General features: G+C 42.6%; 1 protein-coding gene across 6 annotated transcripts in view; it reads right to left on the reverse strand.

Annotated features, from left to right (window-relative positions):
* LOC309655000 (uncharacterized protein) overlaps positions 1–9,105 on the reverse strand; it is a 54,575-nt gene that overhangs the window by 25,909 nt on the left and 19,561 nt on the right. For 4 of the 6 annotated variants that reach the window (XM_082449878.1, XM_082449876.1, XM_082449873.1 and 1 more), the window contains exon 2: positions 6,831–6,884. The gene's annotated coding sequence lies outside the window, so the exon portion shown is untranslated. Of the gene's footprint in view, positions 1–4,233; positions 5,516–6,830; positions 6,885–9,105 lie in introns of those variants that run through there. The other 2 variants (XM_082449877.1, XM_082449874.1) reach the window with 1 other exon arrangement.

Below are 9,105 nucleotides of genomic sequence, written 5' to 3' on the forward strand. Positions count from 1 at the left end.
GTGGCAAGTAGGGGCCACTCTTCATCGCGGTGCGCAGGCCTCTCACTATCACGGCCTCTCTTGTTGCAGAGCACAGGCTCCAGACGCGCAGGCTCAGTAGTTGTGGCTCACGGGCCTAGTCGCTCCGCGGCATGTGGGATCTTCCCAGACCAGGGCTCGAACCCGTGTCCCCTGCATTGGCAGGCGGATTCTCAACCACTGCGCCACCAGGGAAGCCCTAATCTGAATATTCTTAACGCACAAAAGGAGCTTACAATTTAAAGATATATTTTAGTAAATGCATTTATGAAATGAAAAATTGTGTGGCCCTCTTAGAAATGTCTCAAACATTTGGAATTTCTTAATACAACATTTTAATGCAATGTTAAGTCAGAGTGGCTTGTTATTTGTTCTGCCCTCTGCTGATTAGATCAGATGAATTTAGCTCTAGAGTCAGACCTCAATGGCTTCAACTATTCAATTTATGAATCTAAGCAGGCCTGTTCCTCTTCAGTGCTCATAAGCACTTCTTCCCAGGAGAGGAAGGGGAAGGGAAAGCCAATGAAAATTAATTAATTTTGCTATTTTTAGTAAATGTGGGAAATGGGCTCATGGGAGACAAAACTCAAAACCTATTATGGAGCTGTTTGGATATCAATTACCCCTGTTCCCCTCAAATAGATGCTGGAAAATGGGCATATTTAGATACCCTGTTGGGCATAATTATTCTCCCACCATAATAGAGGTTTGGCAGGGATGGGCCATCTGTCCTGCCCGGGAGAGTCAGCGTGAAGCAGACTGCGCCCCTTCCCCGGCCAGCTCTGCCCCTTACCTGCAGGGTCTTGAATCTATTTTTGTCACCTCTGTCAGCCTGGCTAAGGGCTTCCAAATAAAACCGAAGGAAGACGTGAAGATGGCAAAAAAAAAAATGAAGTCTGGGCAGCATGAGCCTGTAGCCTTACCTTTTTGTAGCTTCTGTGGTCTTGCCTGAATGAAGGGCTTTACTCTGTGCTGGAGGAGGTGATGCCTTAGGTAGGTTAGCCTTACTCGTGGAATTATTGTTTTGGATTTCTTTGGTACATGGAAGCACAGAATCTTTTCACAAGCTTATAATAGTACTTTGTATTTGGCATTCAGTAATTCTTTATGGAACACTTCGGGAAAATGTTGTGGCACGTTCCATTGAAATAATGGATTTTTATGTAGTTCTCAACCTTTAGCTGAGACACAGCTTCTATTTTGTTGTCGTCCCTGTAGCCTTCCCTCTCAGTGTCTCCTCAGCTGACTCCACTCAGATGAATATTTTATAAGACAAGATTTCCACATTTCTCATGTTTATGACTATTCCTAAAACTCTCGTAAAGTTTGTACTTTCCCCCAATACTAATTTAATAACCTTGAAAATAGTCAACAGTATGAGCACAAATTCCTTAATTGGCTTTACAGAGAGAAAATGCATGAAATAGTACTGCTACATCCGGTCAACACAGACTCAGGAACGGCAGCTCTGGTGAAAAGCAGAGAGCAGTGGATTAGAACAGCCACTTTGTCACTTACTACACAAGTGAGATTGAGCAAAGTCACTGAACCCTTCTGAGCCTCAGTTTCATCTGTAAAATGGGAATAATCACTGTCAAGAGGATTAAATGTGTGTGAATATGTTTTGTCAACCATGAAATGGTATAAAGATGTAAGGGTTCTTATTATTTATACCCCTGAAATGCGAGCAAGAGGGGCTCCAGGCCTTTTTTTTTTTTTGGCCGTGCCATGCAGCTTGCGGGATCTTAGTTCCCCGGGCCCCTGGCAGTGGAAGCGCGGAGTCTTAACCACTGGAAATTCCCTCCAGGCCTTGAAAAGAGCTTAAGAAAGAAGGTCGGGATCTGAGAGAGAAGATTATGAGCCCAAAAGATGAGGGCCAAACACTTAGCACGAAAAACACACGTCACTGGTCCCATAAGGATGCTAACATGTATGAAGAACAGGCACCTGGTGCCCCAGGTCAAGTGTTGTTCGTGAAGATTCTATAATCCAGGCAACTCCCTGGCCTCCAACTTCCTGAGGTCACTCTTTCACTTAATATCAAAATGAAATGCAGTTGGGGCTTCCCTGGTGGCACAGTGGCTGAGAATCTGCCTGCCAATGCAGGGGACACGGGTTTGAGCCCTGGTCCGGGAAGATCCCACACGCCGTGGAGCAACTAGGCCCGTGAGCCACAATTACTGAGCCTGCGCGTCTGGAGCCTGTGCTCCGCAACAAGAGAGGCCGCGATAGTGAGAGGCCCGCGCACTGCGATGAAGAGTGGCCCCCGCTTGCCGCAATTAGAGAAAGCCCTCGCACAGAAACGAAGACCCAACACAGCCATAAATAAATAAATAAATAAAAATGAAATGCAGTCATTAACAGCTGAATCTAGAATACTCTCATCTATTTCTCTAACATATCCAAGAGCACATGGGTTTGCCTTCTCACCCACACTGTCACCGATTTCCCTGCTTTCCTCTGACTCCAAACCATTAACTCCCAGCCCCGCTTTAACCGTCCTTGCTTTCCTGAAATCATGGGATATGACCCTTTCCGTTCCCCCAAAGCACTGCTGGCATTACATGGTTTGGGAGCAGCAGAGAGAATTACCACACGGTGTGCAAACACTTCAAATCCAATGTCAGACATCGCTGCGCTCTCCAAGTCCCATCACTTTCGACATAATGTTTTATATCCACATCTCTCCACAGGCCCTGGTTTTCTTCCATGTTTCTAGCTAGCCCTCCCCACCCCCATTCCTCTAGACTTCCATTTCCTTCTTCAGGATCCCGACCCCCTTCTTGAGATACCAGTGGATTACTCCTGTTTCTGTATCAGGCAGAATGATTTAACTTTTTTGTGTGTGTGTCTATATTTCTCCCAACTCAAGCATCCTAAGCAGACAGCCTCACCTTTCACAACCCAATAGGGATGATGGATGGATGAATGAATTTAAACTTAATGAGATGCCCAGCAGACAATTCCAAACCAGGTTCCTGACCACAGTGAGAGGAGGCACTCATTTTGTTAAATGAAATAAATAATGCCCAGAGGTGAAGATTGTTCAGGTCATGGTCATAGAAGTCATATTTGAGACCAGGTTGATGAATGTCTTTGCCCAAGGAGAGCAGAGTGAACTCTGATAAAGACTCAACTTTGGGAATTAAATACTTCTATTTAATGGACAGTCCAAGCTCCTAGATGCCTGTAAGCTGGGACGAGAACTCAGAGAAGACAGCTTCAGAACAGTCGTGGGAATAGAACCCGGACAGCCAGGGTTTAGGAAGCGAATGGAGGTGGAATGAAGAAGGCAGTAAATGTATTTAGGCTGCTGCACTCTTACGTGAATCATTTTCAAAGCTAGTAAGCATTTTAAGAAAAAGAACTCTATTCCTGTAACTGGTTTACAGAGGATTTTCACCTTGTTGGGGACGTAAGCACGGAATGGTTTCATTGCTGTCAGCAGCTGCTCTCTGCTGAATCCCCATTTCCCACCAGCGATCAGACTGGCCAGATTTAATAATCTGCCTAAGATTTTGGGTTATTAGACCAGTCTCATTTTTGTATTTAAGATTCAATTCTAATTATTAAACGACGACGACAAAGAAAATAGCAAGTGTTGATGAAGATGTGGAGAAATTGGAACCCGCATACAGGCGTTGCAGGTGGGGTGCAGCCACTGTGGAAAACAGTATGGTGGGTCCTCAAAAAGGTAAACATGGAATCACCATACGATTCAGCAATTCTACTTCTGGGTATGCACCCAAAATCACTGAAAGCAGGGACTTGAACAGACTTTTGTGCACCCACATTCACTGCAGCATTATTCACAATAGCCAAAACATGGAAACAACATAAGGGTCCATCCACAGAAGAATGGATTTAAAAAGCATGGTCTATACATAAAAAGGATTATTATTGAACGATAAAAATGAACGAAATTCTAATACATATTATGACATGGATGAACCTGAAAACATACTAAGTGAAAGACGTCGTCACAAAAGGACAGACACTGTGTGATTCCATTTATATGAGGTCCATAGAGTCGTCAAAATCGTAGAGACAGAAAGTAGAACGGTGGTGCCAGGGGTGTGGGCTGGGGAATGGGAGTGAGGATTTAATGGGGACAGAGGTTCAGTTTGGGATAATGGAAAAGTACTGCAGATGGATAATGCCGATGGTTGTACAACATTGTGAGTGCACTTAATAGCACTGAACCGTACACTTAAAAATGGTTAAAATGGTAAACTTTATGCTATGTATATTTTACCACAATTTAAAAAAACTTTTTTTAAAGGTTCAGTCCTAGGCATTCCATCTCAAACTCAGTCGCCTGGCCCATCGGCCCCCCAGCAGCTTCCTGGTTCTGCCCTTGGGGTAATGTATGTTCCCGCACATACAGCCCCAAGAACTGGAGGGTCCCCTTCCACACGCTTGGATGGACTTGGAGAGTGGGGTGGGTGGAGCTGCCCCATCTTCCCTCCAGGCTCTCTGAGCTTGCAGCCCTTCAAGCCCGAGGGAAGGGACCGCTCTGAAATCTCCAGCCTGGCAGGTCACAAGCCTTTCAAGTCTGTCCCCAAACCTCAGTGGGAAGGACACACTGTGCCATGCTCCTTGGCTCCCAGAATTCTCACTGTGACCTTCTTACCCCGCTCAGCTCCTCGTGGCCTGGGGGTAACTACGAGGTCACCCAAGCAAGAGTCTAATTCCCCGTTTTGCTGAACGCCAATCTTTATGAGTGATTGTCTTAGGACTCTCGCCCTGACTTGGCTGTGGGGATTAAAGGAACCCCTTCCCCTCTGTGGCAGGCAGAATTCTAAGCTGGTCCCCAAGATTCCAGCCTCCTAAGCGTGAGTGGAGCCTGCAGATATGATGGGATGTCACCTCTGTGATTATGTCACATTATGTGGCAAAAGGGATTCTGTGGATGTAAAGTGCCTAATCAGGGACTTCCCCGATGGTCCAGCGGTTAAGACTCTGCGCTCCCAATGCAGGGGGCCCGGGCTTCGATCCCTGGTCAGGAAACTAGATCCCACGTGCCACAAGGAAGATCCCGCGTGCCCCAACTAAGACACGGTGCAGCCAAAATAAATAAATAAATATTTTTAAACAATAAAATAAAGTCCCTAATCAGTTGACTTGGAGATGGTTAGAAAGGAGATTGTCCTGGGTGGATAGAAAGGGAACACAGCCCCGCTCCAGTCTCCTGTTACAGCCTCCCACCGTGAATACTAACTGCATCTCCACAAAGCTTAGGACCTGCAAGCCTCTTAGTTTGGAAATGGGGCTGGGGGTGTAGCTGGCAGTAGGGCCAGCTCAGAAGTGTTGACCGTCAGGAAGTCCTGAGAAGCTGGTTAGTTCCTGGTGACTTCCTGAATGGGGAATGTAAGAGGTAGGTATTTTGGTCCTCAGGGCAATTTTAGGACAAGAGGGAAAAAATCCCACATTTTATTACCCCCAGTGAACGGTAGCATTCGGTGTGATTTCCCTTTTCTTTTCCTATTGTGATTCTCTGTAGGAAGAGGGTTTTTTTTTCTTTAATCCTATTTAACAATCGAGAAATTGAAATAAAACATTTTAAGCTTATGAAAGAATTGCCGGTTTGATTTTCCCCATCCTTTCCTCCACCAGTATTGCAACTTGGAAATACAATTGAGACCCACTGTCTGAGCACCTGGTGGCATCCAGGTGGCACTGAACAGAGTTATTGAATCTGTAAGCTGGGGACAGACCTGGGCTCCACGGTCCCACTAAGTGGTTAACGAGCCTGCTCAGAGATTCCTCCGTCGCTCTGACTGAAACACTAGGCACATTTTGCTCCCTCAAAATCAGGGAATTAACATCCTTAAGTTCAGGGTCACCTCAAAGAAGAAGTTATGTCTTGGGTCACAACAGAATTGTATAAAAAAAAAAAGTCAGCCCTCAAACGTAGAAATCTGGCATCATGAAATCTTTTAACTGAAATGGGTTTAGAAGAATTCAACTTAGCGGAAGGTAACACAAACTACAAACGTTAAGTGTTCCAACGCACTGTACTCATCTCTCCTTCCAAATGTCTGTGACACAAACAGAACTGGTTCTCACCGGGTCCCGGCTCTTACCTAAGACCCACCTGAGGCCAGTTTCAGCCCATATTCAAATCTCCTGAGAATAAGGTTCACTCCAAAAGCACTCGTGAGGAGTGGAGGCCTTAGTGAAGCTTGTGGGAAGACGGACAGGGTTAAAATACACTTGCACAGGAAACTTCCCAAGGCTCTCCTGCCCCCGGCTCCCCAGACACCGCAGGTGCCTGGAGCCATTTCCAAGACCCTGTCGGCTTTGCATACTCCATCTGTAAACCGAAAGCTAGCCAGAGATCAGCGAAAGCGAAGCAAGTTATCCTCAGCCAAATTTCAACCACCCCTGAGTCCTCAGGCTTATCTCTGGGGGGATACGGTTCACTTACCGTTGTTTTATTTACAGAATCACTTCTGTTTCATCTGGGGATTAATAGATGGTTGGTGACTAACCAGTTTATCATTTGAGTCTTGTCTGCATCCTGCCAAGCCCTCCTGGACCATAAATTCCCTGTAGACAGGGAACTTATCCATACTGTTCACTGTTGCATCTCCTGGATTTTACCCCTAGTAACACCTGGCACAGAAGAAACCACAAGTAATTTCTGGATGAAAAATGAATGGGCTCCATACGTTCTCTCTTCCTGTTTGGACCTCAGTCACTTGGCAGGTCCTAAAGCGTGAATGAACAGCACTTCTTCACCAGGGATCTTTTTAGAACCTAGCTTCTCTTTCAGACTCTTATCATTGAGTTCAGATAAAATTATTTACCATTTTCTTCCACATTTGTTTCTTCCACATGTATTTCTCCTTCAGAATATCGACCTGGAATACAGACAAGGTAGCATGTTATCTACTTGCTTTCAGGAAGTATGGAACCACTGTATTATCTTTTAAAGTTTTTCTTGAAGTTTGTCACCAAAAAACCTCCAGGTTGTAATTTCCTCATTTGTAGAATAATTATTTCTTTTTTAAAATCAATAAATTTCACTAGCAAGTCATCCTTGAAGTCCGTCAATCTCCTTCTCTTCCCTCCTTCTATTATCTACCAAATATTTATTGAATGTGACATAAGCCAGACTCTATGCTATGCACATTGGCATTTATTGTCTCAAAAAATTTGTATTAGTCTGTATTGATTTATAACAGTAAATATAGAACCACAACAGAAAATTTGGGACATATACAATACTATAAATAAGAATCACATAATCACAGCCAGAAAGAGTAACTGTCATCCTTTTGATATATTTCCTTCTAGTTTTTGAATATATACATGCATTTTTCCAGGGCTGAAACAATAGTTTACACACAATTTTGTAATGTTCTTTTTTCCCCTTTAACAATATATTTAGGTATTTTCTTATGTTCATGAAAAATACCTCATTTTTAATAGCTGCATAATAGTTCACTTAAACTTCCCCCTAATTTTGGATTTTTTGGTTGTTTCTAATTTTCTGACATTACAAAAAAGGAGACAGTGCACAAATCTTTGTGCTCATTTCTGATTATTTCTGTAGAATCCCTAGATATGGAATTATAGGCCAAAGTATATAAACATTTTTAAGGGTCTTGAAATATTTCACAAAATCACTTTCTCGTAAAATTATATCAACTTCTGCTCCCACTATAATATATAAAATTGCCCATTTCATTGCACTCCTGCCAGTACTGAATGTTAGAATTTTTAAATCTTTTTCTAATTTAATAGATGCAAATATTGCTTACTATTTTAATTTTTTCAATTACTGGGTAATTCAAACACTTTAAAATATAATTACATATACACACTAATTGTTTTGTCATTGAGGAAATTTTGTCATTGAGTAATTAGAGTTTTCTTATCAATGTGTGTGTACTCTTGTATTGAGGATAAAATGAACTGTCAGGGCTTCCCTGGCGGCGCAGTGGTTAAGAATCCGCCTGCCAATGCAGGGGACATGGGTTCAAGCCCTGGTGCGGGAAGATCCCACATGCCGCGGAGCAACTAAGCCCGTGCACCACAACTACTGAGCCTGCGCTCTAGAGCCCGCGAGCCACAACTACTGAGTCCACGTGCCACAGCTACTGAAGCCCGCGTGCCTAGAGCCCGTGGTCCGCAATGAGAAGCCCACGCACCAACGAAGAGTAGCTCCCGCTCGCTGCAACTAGAGAAAGCCCGCACACAGCAACGAAGACCCAAGGCAGCCAAAAATAAATAAATAAATAAATAAAATTAAAAAAAAAAAAGAACTGTCAGATTTGTTCTGTTTTCTATTTTCACAATATTTTTGGTTGTCACAATTTAAAAATTCTTATGTAATCTAGTCTACTGGTGATTTCCTTTATGATTTTTCTATTTCTTTTCTTCCTCCATCTTGAGATTACATAAATATTTGCCTAAATTTTCTCCTAGTTTTAAAGTTCTTTAATGTAGCTGAAATTTCTTTTAGCACATAATGAAATGTATGAGCTCAACATGATTTTTTTTTTCAAATTACTAGCTTTCTCAAGTCCATTTATTGAGAATCTGTCCCTTTTTCATTTATTTTAGATGACTCCATCACATATTAAAATCTACAGTATATCAACACTGGCTTTTTCTGGCTTATCTATTCTATTTTATTACCTATATCATTCAATATCTACTAATATTCTATTTTGATACTTTAAATTATTATTTTATACTGTTTAACAAACAGGGAAATTTCCCATCTGTTTCTTCATTTTCATAATCTTCTTAACCCTTCTCATCTGCTACTTGTTCAAGTAAACTTTAAAATAATTTTGTTTTAGCCTCCCAAGGTAGGTGTTAATAGCTTCATTGTACAGTTGAGGAACTGAGTCTCAAAAAGAATAAATAGCTCAAGGTTACACATATTCTAAGTGGAAGAGGCATAAAGCAAAATCATGTCTTTTGACATCTCCTCTTTCAGCTCTAAAATGCTGTAATTTTTAGTAAACTCAGGAAGCTTACTCGCTAACTATTCTTTCTCCTTTCCTGTCTACCTCCCTCTAGTGGTCACTATAAATATTGCAGTTTCTCAAGCCAATTTTACACAGTAAT

Source organism: Balaenoptera physalus, assembly GCF_965194825.1.
Source record: "Balaenoptera physalus genome assembly, chromosome: 2".
In the NCBI taxonomy this organism is placed as follows: Eukaryota; Metazoa; Chordata; class Mammalia; order Artiodactyla; family Balaenopteridae; genus Balaenoptera; species Balaenoptera physalus.